Here is a 21,345-nt window from a genome sequence, read left to right on the forward strand (position 1 = left end):
CTAGAAACTCCACAATTAGAAAGTCTGCAACTAGAGACTCCACAACAAGAAACTCCACAACTAGAAACTCCACAACTACAATCTCTACAAATAAAGACTCGGCTACAAGAAATTTCATGTCTAGAAAGTCCACAACTAAAAACTCCACAACTGGAAACTCCACAACTAGACACTCCACAACTGGAAACTCCACAACTTGAAACTCTACAACTAGAAACTCCACAACCAGAAACTCCACAACTAGAAACTCCACAACTATAAACTCCACAACTAGAGACTCCACAACTAGAAACTCCAAAACTACAAACTCCACAAACAGAGACTCGGCAACTAGAAATTCCATATCTAGAAACTCCACAACTAGAAACTGCAAAACTAGAGACTTCACAACTAGAAAGTCAACAACTAGAAACTCCACAACCATAAACTCCACAACTGGAAACTCCACAACTTGAGACTCCGCAACTTGAAACTCCACAACTGGAAACTCCACAACTAGATACTCCACAACTAGAAACTCCAGAACTAGACTCCACAACTTGAAACTCCACAACTAGAGACTCCGCAACTAGAAACTCCGCAACTAGAGACTCTGCAACTCCACAACTAGAAACTCCACAACTGGAAACTTCACAACTAGATACTCCGCATCTAGAACCTCCACAACTAGAGACTCCACAACTTGAAACTCCAGAACTTTAAACTCCACAACTTGAGGCTCCACAACTAGAAACTCCACAACTCAAAACTCCACAACTGGAAACTCCACAATTAGAAACTCAACAACCAGAAACTCCACAACTAGAAACTCCACAACTAAAAACTCCACAACTGGAAACTCCACAACTAGAAACTTAACAACTAGAAACTCCACAACTACAAACTCTACAAATAAAGATTTGGCTAGAAGAAATTTTATGTCTAGAAAGTCCACAACTAAAAACTTCACAACTGGGAACTCCACAACTAGAAACTCCACAACTAGAAACTCCACAACTAGAGACTCCGCAACTAGAAACTCCACAACCAGAGACTCTGCAACTAGAAACTCCGCAGCTAGAAACTCCACAACTCGAAACTCCACAACTGGAAACTCCACAACTAGACACTCCACAACTAGAAACTCCACAACCAGAAACCCCACAACTTGAAACTTCACAACTTGAAACTTCACAACTAGAAACTCCACAACCAGAAACTCCACAACTAGAAACTCCACAACTAGAAACTCCACAACTAGAAACTCTGCAACTAGAGACTCCTCAACTAGAAACTCCACAACTAGAAACTCCACAACTACAAACTCCACAAATAGAGACTCGGCTACAAGAAATTTCATGTCTAGAAAGTCCACAATTAAAAACTTCACAACCGGAAACTCCACAACTAGAAAGTCGACAACTAGAAACTCCACAACTAGAAACTCCGCAGCTAGAAACTCCACAACTCGAAACTCCACAACTGGAAACTCCACAACTAGACACTCCACAACTAGAAACTTCACAACCAGAAACTCCACAACTAGAAACTCCACAACTAGAAACTTCACAACTAGAGACTCCGCAACTAGAGACTCCACAACTAGAAACTCCACAACTAGAAACTCCACAACCAGAGACTCTGCGATTCCACAACTAAAAACTCCACAACTGCAAACTCCACAACTAGACACTCCGCAACTAGAAACTCCAAAACTAGAGACTCCACAACTTCAAACTCCACAACTAGAAACTCCACAACTAGAAACTCTGCAACTAGAGACTGCACAACAAGAAACTCCACAACTAGAAACTCCACAACTACAATCTCTACAAATAAAGACTCGGCTACAAGAAATTTCATGTCTAGAAAGTCCCCAACTAAAAACTCCACAACTGGAAACTCCACAACTAGAAACCCCACAACTAGAAACTCCACAACTCAAAACTCCACAGCTGGAAACTCCACATCTAGACACTCCACAACTGGAAACTCCACAACTTGAAACTCCACAACTAGAAACTCCACAACCAGAAACTCCACAACTAGAAACTCCACAACTAGAAACTCCACAACTAGAGACTCCCCAGCTAGAAACTCCACAACTACAAACTCCACAAATACAGACTCGGCAACTAGAAAGTCCATATCTAGAAACTCCACAACTAGAAACTGCAAAACTAGAGACTTCACAACTAGAAACTACACAACTAGAAACTCCACAACTAAAAACTCCACAACTTGAGACTCCGCAACTTGAAACTTCACAACTGGAAATTCCACAACTAGATACTCCACAACTGGAAACTCCACAACTAGAAACTCCACAACTAGACTCCACAACTTTAAACTCCACAACTAGAGACTCCGCAACTAGAAACTCCACAACTAGAGACTCTGCAACTCCACAACTAGAAACTCCACAACTGGAAACTTCACAACTAGATACTCTGCAACTAGAAACTCCACAACTAGAGACTCCACAACTTGAAACTCCAGAACTTTAAACTCCACAACTTGAGACTCCACAACTAGAAACTCCACAACTCAAAACTCCACAACTGGAAACTCCACAATTAAAAACTCCACAATCAGAAACTCCACAACTAGAAACTCCACAACTAAAAACTCCACAACTGGAAACTCCACAACTAGAAACTCCACAACTAGAAACTCCACAACTAGAGACTCCGCAACTAGAAACTCCACAACCAGAGACTCTGCAACTAGAAACTCCGCAACTAGAAACTCCGCAGCTTGAAACTACACAACTAGAGACTCCACAGCTAGAAACTCCGCAACTAGAATTTCCACAACTAGAAACTCCACAACTTGAAACCTCACAACCTTAAGTTACGCAACTAGAAAATCCACAGCTAGAGATTCCGCAACTAGAAACTCCACAACTAGAAACTCCACAACTCAAAACTCCACAACTAGAAACTCCAAAACTCGAAACTCCACAACTCGAAACTCCACAACTGGAAACTCCACAACTAAACACTCCACAACTAAAAACTCTTCAACTAGAAACTCCAAAACTAGAGACTCCACAACTAGAGAATCTACCACTAGAGACTTCAAACTAGAAACTCAACAACTACAAACTTCAAAATTCGAAACTTCACTAGAAACTACACAACTGGAAACTCCACAACTAGACACTCCACAACTAGAAACTCCACAACTAGAGACCCTGCAACTATGGAACTCCGCAACTTGAAATTCACAACTAGAAACTCCACAACTAAAAACTCTACAACTAGAGACTCCTCAACTAGAGAATTCGCAACTAGAAACTCCAAAACTAGAGACTCTGCAACTAGAAACTCCGCAGCTAGAAACTCCACAACTTAAAACTCCACTAAATACTCCACAACTGGAAACTTTACAACTAGATACTTCACAACTGGAAACTCCACAACTAGATACTCCATAACTAGAAACTCCACAACTAGAGACTCCACAACTCGAATATCCACAACTTGAAACTCCAGTACTAGAAACTCCACAACCAGAGACTCCCAAACTCCACAACTAGAAACTCCAAAACATGAAACTCCAACTAGATACTCCACAACTAGAAACTCCACAACTAGGGACTCCACAACTGGAAACTCCAAAACTAGAGACTCTGCAACTAGAAACTTCAAAACTAGAGACTCCGCAACTCCACAACTAGAAACTCCACAACTAAAACATCCACAACTAGATACTTCACAACTAGAAAATCCACAACTAGAAACTCCACAACTATAGACTCAACAACTTGAAACTCCACAAGTTTAAACTCCACAACTTAAGACTCCACAACTAGAAACTCCACACCTTGAAACTCCACAACTAGAAACTATGCAACAGGAGACTCTACAACTAGAAACTCCACAACTAGAAACTCCAAAACTAGAAACTCCACAACTAGAAACTTCACAACTAGAAACTCCGCAACTAGAGACTCCACCACTAGAAACTCCACAACTAGAAACTCCACAACCAGAAACTCCACAACTAGAAACTCCACAACTAGAAACTCCACAACTAGAGACTCACCAACTAGAAACTCCACAACTACAAACTCCACAAATACAGACCCGGCAACTAGAAATTCCATATCTAGGAACTCCACAACTAAAAACTGCAAATCTAGAGACTTCTCAACTAGAAACTCAACAACTAGAAACTCCACAACTAAAAACTCCACAACTGAAAACTCCACAACCTGAGACTCCGCAACTTGAAACTTCACAACTAGAAACTCCGCTATTAAAAACTCCGCAACTAGAAACTCCACAACTAGAAACTCCACAACTTAAAACTCCACAACTAGATGCTCCACAACTTTAAACTCCACAACTTGAGACTCCGCAACTTGAAACTTCACAACTGGAAACTCCGCAACTAGAAACTCCGCAACAGGAGACTCTACAACTAGAAACTCCACAACTAGAAACTCCAAAACTAGAAACTCCGCAACTAGAAACTTCACAACTAGAAACTTCGCCACTAGAGACTCCACCACTAGAAACTCCACAACTAGAAACTCCACAACCAGAAACTCCACAACTAGAAGCTCCAAGGCTTGAAACTCCGCAACTATAGACTCACCAACTAGAAACTCCACAACTGCAAACTCCACAACTACAAACTCCACAACTACAAACTCCACAAATAGAGACTAGGCTACAAGAAATTTCATGTCTAGAAAGTCCACAACTAAAAACTTCACAACTGGAAACTCCACAACTAGAAACTCCACAACTAGAAACTCCACAACTAGAGACTCCGCATTTAGAAACTCCACAACCAGAGACTCTGCAACTAGAAACTCCGCAGCTAGAAACTCCACAACTCAAAACTCCACAACTGGAAACTCCACAACTAGACACTCCACAACTAGAAACTCCACAACCAGAAACTCCACAACTAGAAACTCCACAACTAGAAACTTCACAACTAGAGAGTCCGCAACTAGAGACTCCACAACTAGAAACTCCACAACTTGAAACTCCACAACTAGAAACTCCACAACTAGAAACTCTGCAACTAGAGACTCCACAACTAGAAACTCCACAACTAGAAACTCCACGACTGCAATCTCTACAAATTAAGACTCGGCTACAAGACATTTCAAGGACATGACAAGGACTTGAAGAATTACAGGCCGATCAGCTTGCTCTCTGTAGTATACAAGCTATTTACAAAGGTAATTGCTAACAGAGTAAAGAAAACATTAGAATTCAATCAACCAAAGGAACAAGCAGGATTTCGAACAGGCTGCTCAACAATTGACCACATTCATACTATCAATCAGGTAATAGAGAAATGCTCAGAGTATAACCAACCACTATACATAGCCTTCATAGATTACGAGAAGGCGTTTGATTCAGTAGAAATATCAGCCGTCATGCAAACACTGCGGAATCAGGGCGTAGATGAAGTATATATAAACATTCTGGAAGAAATCTACAGGGGATCAACTGCTACCATAGTGCTTCATAGAGAAAGCAACAGAATACCAATCAAGAAGGGTGTAAGGCAAGGGGACACAATTTCCCCAATGCTGTTTACCGCGTGCTTACAGGAGGTTTTCAGAAGCCTAGAATGGGAACAGTTAGGGATAAGAGTCAATGGAGAATACCTTAGTAACCTGCGCTTCGCCGATGACATTGCATTGCTGAGTAACTCGGGGGACGAATTGCAACTCATGATTACGGAGTTAGACAAGGAGAGCAGAAAAGTGGGTCTTAAAATTAATCTGCAGAAAACGAAAGTAATGTACAACAACCTCGGCAAAGAGCAGCGCTTCGAGATAGGTAATAGTGCACTTGAAGTTGTAAAAGACTATGTCTACTTAGGGCAGGTAATAACCGCAGAGCCGAACCACGAGATTGAAGTAACTAGAAGAATAAGAATGGGGTGGAGCACATTCGGCAAGCACTCTCAAATTATGACAGGTAGATTGCCACTATCCCTCAAGAGGAAGGTATATAACAGCTGTATCTTGCCGGTACTTAGCTACGGAGCAGAAACCTGGAGACTTACAAAGAGGGATCAGCTTAAATTGAGGACGACGCAGCGAGCAATGGAAAGAAAAATGGTAGGTGTAACCTTAAGAGACAAGAAGAGAGCAGAGTGGATTAGGGAACAAACGGGGGTTAAGGATATCATAGCTGAAATCAAGAAGAAGAAATGGACATGGGCAGGGCATGTAGCGCGTAGACAGGATAACCGCTGGTCATTAAGGGTAACTGACTGGATTCCCAGAGAAGGGAAGCGGGTTAGGGGGAGACAGAAGGTTAGGTGGGCAGATGAGCTTAAGAAGTTTGCGGGTATAAATTGGAAGCAGCAAGCACAGGACCGGGTTAACTGGCGGAACATGGGAGAGGCCTTTGTCCTGCAGTGGACGTAGTCAGGCTGATGATGATGATGATGACAAGACATTTCACATCTAGAATGTCCACAACTAAAAACTCCACAACTGGAAACTCCACAACTAGAAACTCCACAACTATAAACTCCACAACTAGAGACTCCACAACTCGAAACTCCACAACTGGAAACTCCACAACTGGAAACTCCACAACTAGACACTCCACAACTAGAAACTCCACAACCAGAAACTCCACAACTAGAAACTCCACAACTAGAAACTTCACATCTAGAGACTCCGCAACTAGAGACTCCACAACTAGAAACTCCACAACTACAATCTCTACAAATTAAGACTCGGCTACAAGAAATTTCACGTCTAGAAAGTCCACAACTAAAAACTCCACAACTGAAACTCCACAACTAGAAACTCCACAACTAGAAACTCCACAACTGGAAACTCCAAAACTAGACACTCCACAACTAGAAACTCCACAACCAGAAACTCCACAACTAGAAACTCCACAACTAGAATCTTCACAACTAGAGACTCCGCAACTAGAGACTCCACAACTAGAAACTCCACAACTAGAAACTCCACAACCAGAGACTCTGCAATTACACAACTAGAAACTCCACAACTAGAAACTCCACAACCAGAGACTCTGCAACTAAAAACTTCGCAACTAGAAACTCCGCAGCTAGAAACTACACAAATAGAGACTCCACAACTAGAAACTTTATGACTAGAAACTCCACAACTAGACACTCCACAACTAAAAACTCTTCAACTAGAAACTCCTAAACTAGAGATTCCACAACTAGAGAATCTACAACTAGAGACTTCAAACTAGAAACTCAACAACTAGAAACTCCACAACTAAAAACTCAACAACTAGAAACTCCACAGCATGAGACTCCGCAACTTGAAACTCCACACCTAGAAATTCCGCAACTAGAAACTCCACAACTAGGAACTCCGCAACTAGAAACTCCACAACTAGAAACTCCACAACTCGAAATTCCACTACTACATACTCCACAACTGGAAACTCGACAACTACATACTCCACATCTAGAGACTCCACAACTTGAAACTCCACAACTAGAGACTCTGCAACTAGAAACTACACAACTAGAGACTCCGCAACTCCACAACTATAAACTCCACAACTGAAAAATCCACAACTAGATACTCCACAACTAGAAAATTCACAACTAGAAACTCCACAACTATAGACTCCACAGCTTGAAACTCCACACGTTTAAACTCCACAACTTAAGACTCCACAACTAGAAACTCCACAACTAGAAACTCCGCAACAGGAGACTCTACAACTACAAACTCCACAACTAGAAACTCCAAAACTAGAAACTCCACAACTAGAAACTTCACAACTAGAAACTCCGCAACTAGAGACTCCTCAACTGGAAACTCTACAACTTGAAACTCCACAACTAGAAACTCCACAACCAGAAACTCCACAACTAGAAACTCCACAACTAGAAACTCCACAACTAGAGACTCCACAACTAGAAACTCCACAACTACAAACTCCACAAATACAGACTCGGCAACTAGAAATTCCATATCTAGAAACTCCACAACTAGAAACTGCAAAACTAGAGACTTCACAACTAGAAACTCAACAACTAGAAACTCCACAACTAAAAACTCCACAACTGGAAACTCCACAACTTGAGACTCCGCAACTTGAAACTTCACAACTGGAAACTCCACAACTAGATACTCCACAACTGGAAACTCCACAACTAGAAACTCCACAACTAGACTCCACAACTTGAAACTCCACAACTAGAGACTCCGCAACTAGAAACTCCACAACTAGAGACTCTGCAACTCCACAACTAGAAACTCCACAACTGGAAACTTCACAACTAGATACTCTGCAACTAGAAATTCCACAACTAGAGAATCCACAACTTGAAACTTCAGAACTTTAAACTCCACAACTTGAGACTCCACAACTAGAAACTCCACAACTCAAAACTCCACAACTGGAAACTCCACAATTAGAAACTCCACAACCAGAAACTCCACAACTAGAAACTCCACAACTAAAAACTCCACAACTGGAAACTCCACAACTAGAAACTCCACAACTAGAAACTCCACAACTAGAGACTCCGCAACTAGAAACTCCACAACCAGAGACTCTGCAACTAGAAACTCCGCAACTAGAAACTCCGCAGCTAGAAACTACAACACTAGAGACTCCAAAACTAGAAACTCCACAACTAGAATTTCCACAACTAGAAACTCCACAACTTGAAACCTCACAACCTTAAGTTACGCAACTAGAAAATCCACAGCTAGAGATTCCGCAACTAGAAACTCCACAACTAGAAACTCCACAACTCAAAACTCCACAACTAGAAACTCCAAAATTCGACACTCCACAACTCGAAACTCCACAACTGGAAACTCCACAACTAGACACTCCACAACTAAAAACTCTTCAACTAGAAACTCCAAAACTAGAGACTCCACAACTAGAGAATCTACAACTAGAGACTTCAAACTAGAAACTAAACAACTAGAAACTTCACAATTCGAAACTCTACTAGAAACTACACAACTGGAAACTCCACAACTAGACACTCCACAACTAGAAACTCCACAACTAGAGACTCTGCAACTATGGAACTCCGCAACAAGAAATTCCAGAGCTAGAAACACCAAAACTAGACACTCCGCAACTAGAAACTCCACAACTTGGGACGCCGCCACTAGAAACTCCACAACTTGAAACTTCACAACTAGAAACTCCACAACTAAAAACTCTACAACTAGAGACTCCTCAACTAGAAAATTCGCAACTAGAAACTCCAAAACTAGAGACTCTGCAACTAGAAACTCCGCAGCTAGAAACTCCACAACTTAAAACTCCACTATATACTCCACAACTGGAAACTTTACAACTAGATACTTCACAACTGGAAACTCCACAACTAGATACTCCACAACTGGAAACTCCACAACTAGAAACTTCACAACTAGAGACTCCACAACTCGAATCTCCACAACTTGAAACTCCAGTACTAGAAACTCCACAACCAGAGACTCCCAAACTCCACAACTAGAAACTCCACAACATGACACTCCAACTAGATACTCCACAACTAGAACCTCCACAACTAGAGACTCCACAACTTCAAACTCCACAACTAGAGACTCTGCAACTAGAAACTTCACAACTAGAGACTCCGCAACTCCACAACTAGATACTTCACAACTAGAAAATCCACAACTAGATACTTCTCAACTAGAAAATCCACAACTAGAAACTCCACAACTATAGACTCAACAACTTGAAACTCCACAAGTTTAAACTCCACAACTTAAGACTCCACAACTAGAAACTCCACATCTGGAAACTCCACAACTAGAAACTCCGCAACAGGAGACTCTACAACTAGAAACTCCACAACTAGAAACTCCAAAACTAAAAACTCCACAACTAGAAACTTCACAACTAGAAACTCCGCTATTAAAAACTCTGCAACTAGAAACTCCACAACTAGAAACTTCACAACCAGAGACTCTGCAACTAGAAACTCCGCAGCTAGAAACTCCACAACTCGAAACTCCACAACTCGAAACTCCACAACTGGAAACTCCACAACTAGACACTCCACAACTAGAAACTTCACAACCAGAAACTCCACAACTAGAAACTCCACAACTAGAAACTTCACAACTAGAGACTCCGCAACTAGAGACTCCACAACTAGAAACACCACAACTAGAAACTCCACAACCAGAGACTCTGCGATTCCACAACTAAAAACTCCACAACTGCAAACTCCACAACTAGACACTCCGCAACTAGAAACTCCACAACTAGAGACTCCACAACTTCAAACTCCACAACTAGAAACTCCACAACTAGAAACTCTGCAACTAGAGACTCCACAACAAGAAACTCCACAACTAGAAACTCCACAACTACAATCTCTACAAATAAAGACTCGGCTACAAGAAATTTCATGTCTAGAAAGTCCACAACTAAAAACTCCACAACTGGAAACTCCACAACTAGAAACTCCACAACTAGAAACTCCACAACTCAAAACTCCACAACTGGATACTCCACAACTAGACACTCCACAACTGGAAACTCCACAACTTGAAACTCCACAACTAGAAACTCCACAACCAGAAACTCCACAACTAGAAACTCCACAACTAGAGACTCACCAACTAGAAACTCCACAACTAGAAACTTCACAACTACAAACTCCACAAATACAGACTCGGCAACTAGAAATTCCATATCTAGGAACTCCACAAGTAAAAACTGCAAATCTAGAGACTTCTCAACTAGAAACTCAACAACTAGAAACTCCACAACTAAAAACTCCACAACTGAAAACTCCACTACCTCAGACTCCGCAACTTGAAACTTCACAACTAGAAACTCCGCTATTAAAAACTCCGCAACTAGAAACTCCACAACTAGAAACTCCACAACTTAAAACTCCACAACTAGATGCTCCACAACTTTAAACTCCACAACTTGAGACTCCGCAACTTGAAACTTCACAACTGGAAACTCCACAACTAGATACTCCACAACTGGAAACTCCACAACTAGAAACTCCACAACTAGAAACTTCACAACCAGAAACTCCACAACTAGAAACTCCACAACTAAAAACTTCACAACTAGAGACTCCGCAACTAGAGACTCCACAACTAGACACTCCGCAACTAGAAACTCCACAACTAGAGACTCCACAACTTGAAACTCCACAACTAGAAACTCCACAATTAGAAAGTCTGCAACTAGAGACTCCACAACAAGAAACTCCACAACTAGAAACTCCACAACTACAATCTCTACAAATAAAGACTCGGCTACAAGAAATTTCATGTCTAGAGAGTCCACAACTAAAAACTCCACAACTGGAAACTCCACAACTAGACACTCCACAACTGGAAACTCCACAACTTGAAACTCTACAACTAGAAACTCCACAACCAGAAACTCCACAACTAGAAACTCCACAAACTATAAACTCCACAACTAGAGACTCCACAACTAGAAACTCCAAAACTACAAACTCCACAAACACAGACTCGGCAACTAGAAATTCCATATCTAGAAACTCCACAACTAGAAACTGCAAAACTAGAGACTTCACAACTAGAAAGTCAACAACTAGAAACTCCACAACCATAAACTCCACAACTGGAAACTCCACAACTTGAGACTCCGCAACTTGAAACTTCACAACTGGAAACTCCACAACTAGATACTCCACAACTAGAAACTCCAGAACTAGACTCCACAACTTGAAACTCCACAACTAGAGACTCCGCAACTAGAAACTCCGCAACTAGAGACTCTGCAACTCCACAACTAGAAACTCCACAACTGGAAACTTCACAACTAGATACTCCGCATCTAGAACCTCCACAACTAGAGACTCCACAACTTGAAACTCCAGAACTTTAAACTCCACAACTTGAGGCTCCACAACTAGAAACTCCACAACTCAAAACTCCACAACTGGAAACTCCCCAATTAGAAACTCCACAACCAGAAACTCCACAACTAGAAACTCCACAACTAGAAACTCTGCAACTAGAGACTCCTCAACTAGAAACTCCACAACTAGAAACTCCACAACTACAAACTCTACAAATAAAGATTTGGCTAGAAGAAATTTTATGTCTAGAAAGTCCACAACTAAAAACTTCACAACTGGGAACTCCACAACTAGAAACTCCACAACTAGAAACTCCACAACTAGAGACTCCGCAACTAGAAACTCCACAACCAGAGACTCTGCAACTAGAAACTCCGCAGCTAGAAACTCCACAACTCGAAACTCCACAACTGGAAACTCCACAACTAGACACTCCACAACTAGAAACTCCACAACCAGAAACCCCACAACTTGAAACTTCACAACTTGAAACTTCACAACTAGAAACTCCACAACCAGAAACTCCACAACTAGAAACTCCACAACTAGAAACTCCACAACTAGAAACTCTGCAACTAGAGACTCCTCAACTAGAAACTCCACAACTAGAAACTCCACAACTACAAACTCCACAACTCGAAACTCCACAACTGGAAACTCCACAACTAGACACTCCACAATTAGAAACTTCACAACCAGAAACTCCACAACTAGAAACTCCACAACTAGAAACTTCACAACTAGAGACTCCGCAACTAGAGACTCCACAACTAGAAACTCCACAACTAGAAACTCCACAACCAGAGACTCTGCGATTCCACAACTAAAAACTCCACAACTGCAAACTCCACAACTAGACACTCCGCAACTAGAAACTCCAAAACTAGAGACTCCACAACTTCAAACTCCACAACTAGAAACTCCACAACTAGAAACTCTGCAACTAGAGACTGCACAACAAGAAACTCCACAACTAGAAACTCCACAACTACAATCTCTACAAATAAAGACTCGGCTACAAGAAATTTCATGTCTAGAAAGTCCCCAACTAAAAACTCCACAACTGGAAACTCCACAACTAGAAACCCCACAACTAGAAACTCCACAACTCAAAACTCCACAACTGGAAACTCCACATCTAGACACTCCACAACTGGAAACTCCACAACTTGAAACTCCACAACTAGAAACTCCACAACCAGAAACTCCACAACTAGAAACTCCACAACTAGAAACTCCACAACTAGAGACTCCCCAGCTAGAAACTCCACAACTACAAACTCCACAAATACAGACTCGGCAACTAGAAATTCCATATCTAGGAACTCCACAACTAAAAACTGCAAATCTAGAGACTTCTCAACTAGAAACTCAACAACTAGAAACTCCACAACTAAAAACTCCACAACTGAGAACTCCACTACCTCAGACTCCGCAACTTGAAACTTCACAACTAGAAACTCCGCTATTAAAAACTCCGCAACTAGAAACTCCACAACTAGAAACTCCACAACTTAAAACTCCACAACTAGATGCTCCACAACTTTAAACTCCACAACTTGAGACTCCGCAACTTGAAACTTCACAACTGGAAACTCCACAACTAGATACTCCACAACTGGAAACTCCACAACTAGAAACTCCACAACTAGAAACTTCACAACCAGAAACTCCACAACTAGAAACTCCACAACTAGAAACTTCACAACTAGAGACTCCGCAACTAGAGACTCCACAACTAGACACTCCGCAACTAGAAACTCCACAACTAGAGACTCCACAACTTGAAACTCCACAACTAGAAACTCCACAATTAGAAAGTCTGCAACTAGAGACTCCACAACAAGAAACTCCACAACTAGAAACTCCACAACTACAATCTCTACAAATAAAGACTCGGCTACAAGAAATTTCATGTCTAGAAAGTCCACAACTAAAAACTCCACAACTGGAAACTCCACAACTAGACACTCCACAACTGGAAACTCCACAACTTGAAACTCTACAACTAGAAACTCCACAACCAGAAACTCCACAACTAGAAACTCCACAACTATAAACTCCACAACTAGAGACTCCACAACTAGAAACTCCAAAACTACAAACTCCACAAACACAGTTGAAATTTTTGCGCACACACACAAGGACACAGAAGAAGGGAACACAAGGACCAGCGCAGCAAGGACTGCGCTGGTCCTTGTGTTCCCTTCTTCTGTGTCCTTGTGTGTGTGCGCAAAAATTTCAATTATGCAGCAGTACCAACTAGCCCGTCTTTCCGTATTATTCCACAAACACAGACTCGGCAACTAGAAATTCCATATCTAGAAACTCCACAACTAGAAACTGCAAAACTAGAGACTTCACAACTAGAAAGTCAACAACTAGAAACTCCACAACCATAAACTCCACAACTGGAAACTCCACAACTTGAGACTCCGCAACTTGAAACTTCACAACTGGAAACTCCACAACTAGATACTCCACAACTAGAAACTCCAGAACTAGACTCCACAACTTGAAACTCCACAACTAGAGACTCCGCAACTAGAAACTCCACAACTAGAGACTCTGCAACTCCACAACTAGAAACTCCACAACTGGAAACTTCACAACTAGATACTCCGCATCTAGAACCTCCACAACTAGAGACTCCACAACTTGAAACTCCAGAACTTTAAACTCCACAACTTGAGGCTCCACAACTAGAAACTCCACAACTCAAAACTCCACAACTGGAAACTCCACAATTAGAAACTCCACAACCAGAAACTCCACAACTAGAAACTCCACAACTAAAAACTCCACAACTGGAAACTCCACAACTAGAAACTTAACAACTAGAAACTCCACAACTACAAACTCTACAAATAAAGATTTGGCTAGAAGAAATTTTATGTCTAGAAAGTCCACAACTAAAAACTTCACAACTGGGAACTCCACAACTAGAAACTCCACAACTAGAAACTCCACAACTAGAGACTCCGCAACTAGAAACTCCACAACCAGAGACTCTGCAACTAGAAACTCCGCAGCTAGAAACTCCACAACTCGAAACTCCACAACTGGAAACTCCACAACTAGACACTCCACAACTAGAAACTCCACAACCAGAAACCCCACAACTTGAAACTTCACAACTTGAAACTTCACAACTAGAAACTCCACAACCAGAAACTCCACAACTAGAAACTCCACAACTAGAAACTCCACAACTAGAAACTCTGCAACTAGAGACTCCTCAACTAGAAACTCCACAACTAGAAACTCCACAACTACAAACTCCACAACTCGAAACTCCACAACTGGAAACTCCACAACTAGACACTCCACAATTAGAAACTTCACAACCAGAAACTCCACAACTAGAAACTCCACAACTAGAAACTTCACAACTAGAGACTCCGCAACTAGAGACTCCACAACTAGAAACTCCACAACTAGAAACTCCACAACCAGAGACTCTGCGATTCCACAACTAAAAACTCCACAACTGCAAACTCCACAACTAGACACTCCGCAACTAGAAACTCCAAAACTAGAGACTCCACAACTTCAAACTCCACAACTAGAAACTCCACAACTAGAAACTCTGCAACTAGAGACTGCACAACAAGAAACTCCACAACTAGAAACTCCACAACTACAATCTCTACAAATAAAGACTCGGCTACAAGAAATTTCATGTCTAGAAAGTCCCCAACTAAAAACTCCACAACTGGAAACTCCACAACTAGAAACCCCACAACTAGAAACTCCACAACTCAAAACTCCACAACTGGAAACTCCACATCTAGACACTCCACAACTGGAAACTCCACAACTTGAAACTCCACAACTAGAAACTCCACAACCAGAAACTCCACAACTAGAAACTCCACAACTAGAAACTCCACAACTAGAGACTCCCCAGCTAGAAACTCCACAACTACAAACTCCACAAATACAGACTCGGCAACTAGAAATTCCATATCTAGAAACTTTACAACTAGAAACTGCAAAACTAGAGACTTCACAACTAGAAACTCAACAACTAGAAACTCCACAACTAAAAACTCCACAACTAGAAACTCCACAACTTGAGACTCCGCAACTTGAAACTTCACAACTGGAAATTCCACAACTAGATACTCCACAACTGGAAACTCCACAACTAGAAACTCCACAACTAGACTCCACAACTTTAAACTCCACAACTAGAGACTCCGCAACTAGAAACTCCACAACTAGAGACTCTGCAACTCCACAACTAGAAACTCCACAACTGGAAACTTCACAACTAGATACTCTGCAACTAGAAACTCCACAACTAGAGACTCCACAACTTTAAACTCCTCAACTTGAGACTCCACAACTAGAAACTCCACAACTCAAAACTCCACAACTGGAAACTCCACAATTAAAAACTCCACAACCAGAAACTCCACAACTAGAAACTCCACAACTAAAAACTCCACAACTGGAAACTCCACAACTAGAAACTCCACAACTAGAAACTCCACAACTAGAGACTCCGCAACTAGAAACTCCACAACCAGAGACTCTGCAACTAGAAACTCCGCAACTAGAAACTCCGCAGCTAGAAACTACACAACTAGAGACTCCACAGCTAGAAACTCCGCAACTAGAATTTCCACAACTAGAAACTCCACAGCTTGAAACATCACAACCTTAAGTTACGCAACTAGAAAATCCACAGCTAGAGATTCCGCAACTAGAAACTCCACAACTAGAAACTCCACAACTCAAAACTCCACAACTAGAAACTCCAAAACTCGAAACTCCACAACTCGAAACTCCACAACTGGAAACTCCACAACTAAACACTCCACAACTAAAAACTCTTCAACTAGAAACTCCAAAACTAGAGACTCCACAACTAGAGAATCTACCACTAGAGACTTCAAACTAGAAACTCAACAACTACAAACTTCAAAATTCGAAACTTCACTAGAAACTACACAACTGGAAACTCCACAACTAGACACTCCACAACTAGAAACTCCACAACTAGAGACCCTGCAACTATGGAACTCCGCAAATAGAAACTCCGCAACAAGAAATTCCAGAGCTAGAAACACCACAACTAGACACTCCGCAACTAGAAACTCCACAACTTGAGACGCTGCAACTAGAAACTCCACAACTTGAAACTTCACAACTAGAAACTCCACAACTAAAAACTCTACAACTAGAGACTCCTCAACTAGAGAATTCGCAACTAGAAACTCCAAAACTAGAGACTCTGCAACTAGAAACTCCGCAGCTAGAAACTCCCCAACTTAAAACTCCACTAAATACTCCACAACTGGAAACTTTACAACTAGATACTTCACAACTGGAAACTCCACAACTATATACTCCATAACTAGAAACTCCACAACTAGAGACTCCACAACTCGAATATCCACAACTTGAAACTCCAGTACTAGAAACTCCACAACCAGAGACTCCCAAACTCCACAACTAGAAACTCCAAAACATGAAACTCCAACTAGATACTCCACAACTAGAAACTCCACAACTAGGGACTCCACAACTGGAAACTCCAAAACTAGAGACTCTGCAAGTAGAAACTTCACAACTAGAGACTCCGCAACTCCACAACTAGAAACTCCACAACTAAAAAATCCACAACTAGATACTTCACAACTAGAAAATCCACAACTAGAAACTCCACAACTATAGACTCAACAACTTGAAACTCCACACCTTGAAACTCCACAACTAGAAACTACGCAACAGGAGACTCTACAACTAGAAACTCCACAACTAGAAACTCCCAAACTAGAAACTCCACACCTAGAAACTTCACAACTAGAAACTCCGCAACTAGAGACTCCACCACTAGAAACTCCACAACTAGAAACTCCACAACTAGAGACTCACCAACTAGAAACTCCACAACTACAAACTCCACAACTACAAACTCCACAAATACAGACCCGGCAACTAGAAATTCCATATCTAGGAACTCCACAACTAAAAACTGCAAATCTAGAGACTTCTCAACTAGAAACTCAACAACTAGAAACTCCACAACTAAAAACTCCACAACTGAAAACTCCACAACCTCAGACTCCGCAACTTGAAACTTCACAACTAGAAACTCCGCTATTAAAAACTCCGCAACTAGAAACTCCACAACTAGAAACTCCACAACTTAAAACTCCACAACTAGATGCTCCACAACTTTAAACTCCACAACTTGAGACTCCGCAACTTGAAACTTCACAACTGGAAACTCCACAACTAGATACTCCACAACTGGAAACTCCACAACTAGAAACTCCACAACTAGACTCCACAACTTGAAACTCCACAACTAGAGCCTCCGCAACTAGAAACTCCACAACTAGAGACTCTGCAACTCCACAACTAGAAACTCCACAACTGGAAACTTCACAACTAGATACTCCGCAACTAGAAACTCCACAACTAGAGACTCCACAACTTGAAACTCCAGAACTTTAAACTCCACAGCTTGAGACTCCACAACTAGAAACTCCACAACTCAAAACTCCACAACTGGAAACTCCACAATTAAAAACTCCACAACCAGAAACTCCACAACTAGAAACTCCACAACTAAAAACTCCACAACTGGAAACTCCACAACTAGAAACTCCACAACTAGAAACTCTACAACTAGAGACTCCGCAACTAGAAACTCCACAACCAGAGACTCTTCAACTAGAAACTCCGCAACTAGAAACTCCGCAGCTAGAAACTACACAACTAGAGACTCCACAGCTAGAAACTCCGCAACTAGAATTTCCACAACTAGAAACTCCACAACTTGAAACCTCACAACCTTAAGTTACGCAACTAGAAAATCCACAGCTAGAGATTCCGCAACTCGAAACTCCACAACTAGAAACTCCACAACTCAAAACTCCACAACTAGAAACTCCAAAACTCGAAACTCCACAACTCGAAACTCCACAACTGGAAACTCCACAACTAAACACTCCACAACTAAAAACTCTTCAACTAGGAACTCCAAAACTAGAGACTCCACAACTAGAGAATCTACAACTAGAGACTTCAAACTAGAAACTCAACAACTAGAAACTTCAAAATTCGAAACTCTACTAGAAACTACACAACTGGAAACTCCACAACTAGACACTCCACAACTAGAAACTCCACAACTAGAGACTCTGCAACTATGGAACTCCACAACTAGAAACTCCGCAACAAGAAATTCCAGAGCTAGAAACACCACAACTAGACACTCCGCAACTAGAAACTCCACAACTTGAGATGCCGCAACTAGAAACTCCACAACTTGAAACTTCACAACTAGAAACTCCACAACTAAAAACTCTACAACTAGAGACTCCTCAACTAGAGAATTCGCAACTAGAAACTCCAAAACTAGAGACTCTGCAACTAGAAACTCCGCAGCTAGAAACTCCACAACTTAAAACTCCACTAAATACTCCACAACTGGAAACTTTACAACTAGATACTTCACAACTGGAAACTCCACAACTAGATACTCCACAACTAGAAACTCCACAACTAGAGACTCCACAACTCGAATCTCCACAACTTGAAACTCCAGTACTAGAAACTCCACAACCAGAGACTCCCAAACTCCACAACTAGAAACTCCAAAACATGAAACTCCAACTAGATGCTCCACAACTAGAAACTCCACAACTAGGGACTCCACAACTGGAAACTCCACAAGTAGAGACTCTGCAACTAGAAACTTCACAACTAGAGACTCCGCAACTCCACAACTAGAAACTCCACAACTGAAAAATCCAGAACTAGATACTTCACAACTAGAATATCCACAACTAGAAACTCCACAACTATAGACTCAACAACTTGAAACTCCACAAGTTTAAACTCCACAACTTAAGACTCCACAACTAGAAACTCCACACCTGGAAACTCCACAACTAGAAACTCCGCAACAGGAGACTCTAACTAGAAACTCCACAACTAGAAACTCCAAAACTAGAAACTCCACACCTAGAAACTTCACAACTAGAAACTCCGCAACTAGAGACTCCACCACTAGAAACTCCACAACTAGAAACTCCACAACCAGAAACTCCACAACTAGAAACTCCACAACTAGAAACTGCACAACTAGAGACTCACCAACTAGAAACTCCACAACTAGAAACTCAACAGCTACAAACTCCACAAATACAGACTCGGCAACCAGAAATTCCATATCTAGGAACTCCACAACTAAAAACTTCAAATCTAGAGACTTCTCAACTAGAAACTCAACAACTAGAAACTCCACAACTAAAAACTCCACAACTGAAAACTCCACAACCTCAGACTCCGCAACTTGAAACTTCACAACTAGAAACTCCGCTATTAAAAACTCCGCAACTAGAAACTCCACAACTAGAAACTCCACAACTTAAAACTCCACGACTAGATGCTCCACAACTTTAAACTCCACAACTTGAGACTCCACAACTAGAAACTCCACAACTTGAAACTCCACAACTAGAAACTCCACAACCAGAAACTCCACAACTAGAAACTCCACAACTAGAAACTCCACAACTAGAAACTCTGCAACTAGAGACTCTGCAACTAGAAACTCCACAACCAGAGACTCTGCAACTAGAAACTCCGCAGCTCGAAACTCCACAACTCGAAACTCCACAACTGGAAACTCCACAACTAGACACTCCCCAACTAGAAACTCCACAACCAGAAACTCCACAACTTGAAACTCCACAACTAGAAACTCCACAACCAGAAACTCCACAACTAGAAACTCCACAACTAGAAACTCCGCAACTAGAAACTCTGCAACTAGAGACTCCACAACTAGAAACTCCACAACTAGAAACTCCACAACTACAAACTCCACAAATAGAGACTCGGCTACAAGAAATTTCATGTCTAGAAAGTCCACAACTAAAAACTTCACAACTGGAAACTCCACAACTAGAAACTCCACAACTAGAAACTCCACAAATACAGACTCGGCAACTAGAAATTCCATATCTAGAAACTCCACAACTAAAAACTGCAAAACTAGAGACTTCTCAACTAGAAACTCAACAACTAGAAACTCCACAACTGGATACTCCACAACTAGAAACTCCACAACTACAAACTCTACAAATAAAGACTCGGCTACAAGAAATTTCATGTCTAGAAAGTCCACAACTAGAAACTCCACAACTAGAAACTCTGCAACTAGAGACTCCACAACTAGAAACTCCACAACTAGAAACTCCACAACTACAAACTCCACAAATAGAGACTCGGCTACAAGAAATTTCATGTCTAGAAAGTCCACAACTAAAAACTTCACAACTGGTAACTCCACAACTAGAAACTCCACAACTAGAAACTCCACAACTAGAGACTCCGCAAATAGAAACTCCACAACCAGAGACTCTGCAACTAGAAACTCCACAACTAGACACTCCACAACTAGAAACTCCACAACCAGAAACCCCACAACTTGAAACTTCACAACTTGAAACTTCACAACTAGAAACTCCACAACCAAAAACTCCACAACTAGAAACTCCACAAGTAGAAACT

Source organism: Rhipicephalus microplus, unplaced genomic scaffold (genome assembly GCF_043290135.1).
Source record: "Rhipicephalus microplus isolate Deutch F79 unplaced genomic scaffold, USDA_Rmic scaffold_59, whole genome shotgun sequence".
NCBI lineage: Eukaryota > Metazoa > Arthropoda > Arachnida > Ixodida > Ixodidae > Rhipicephalus > Rhipicephalus microplus.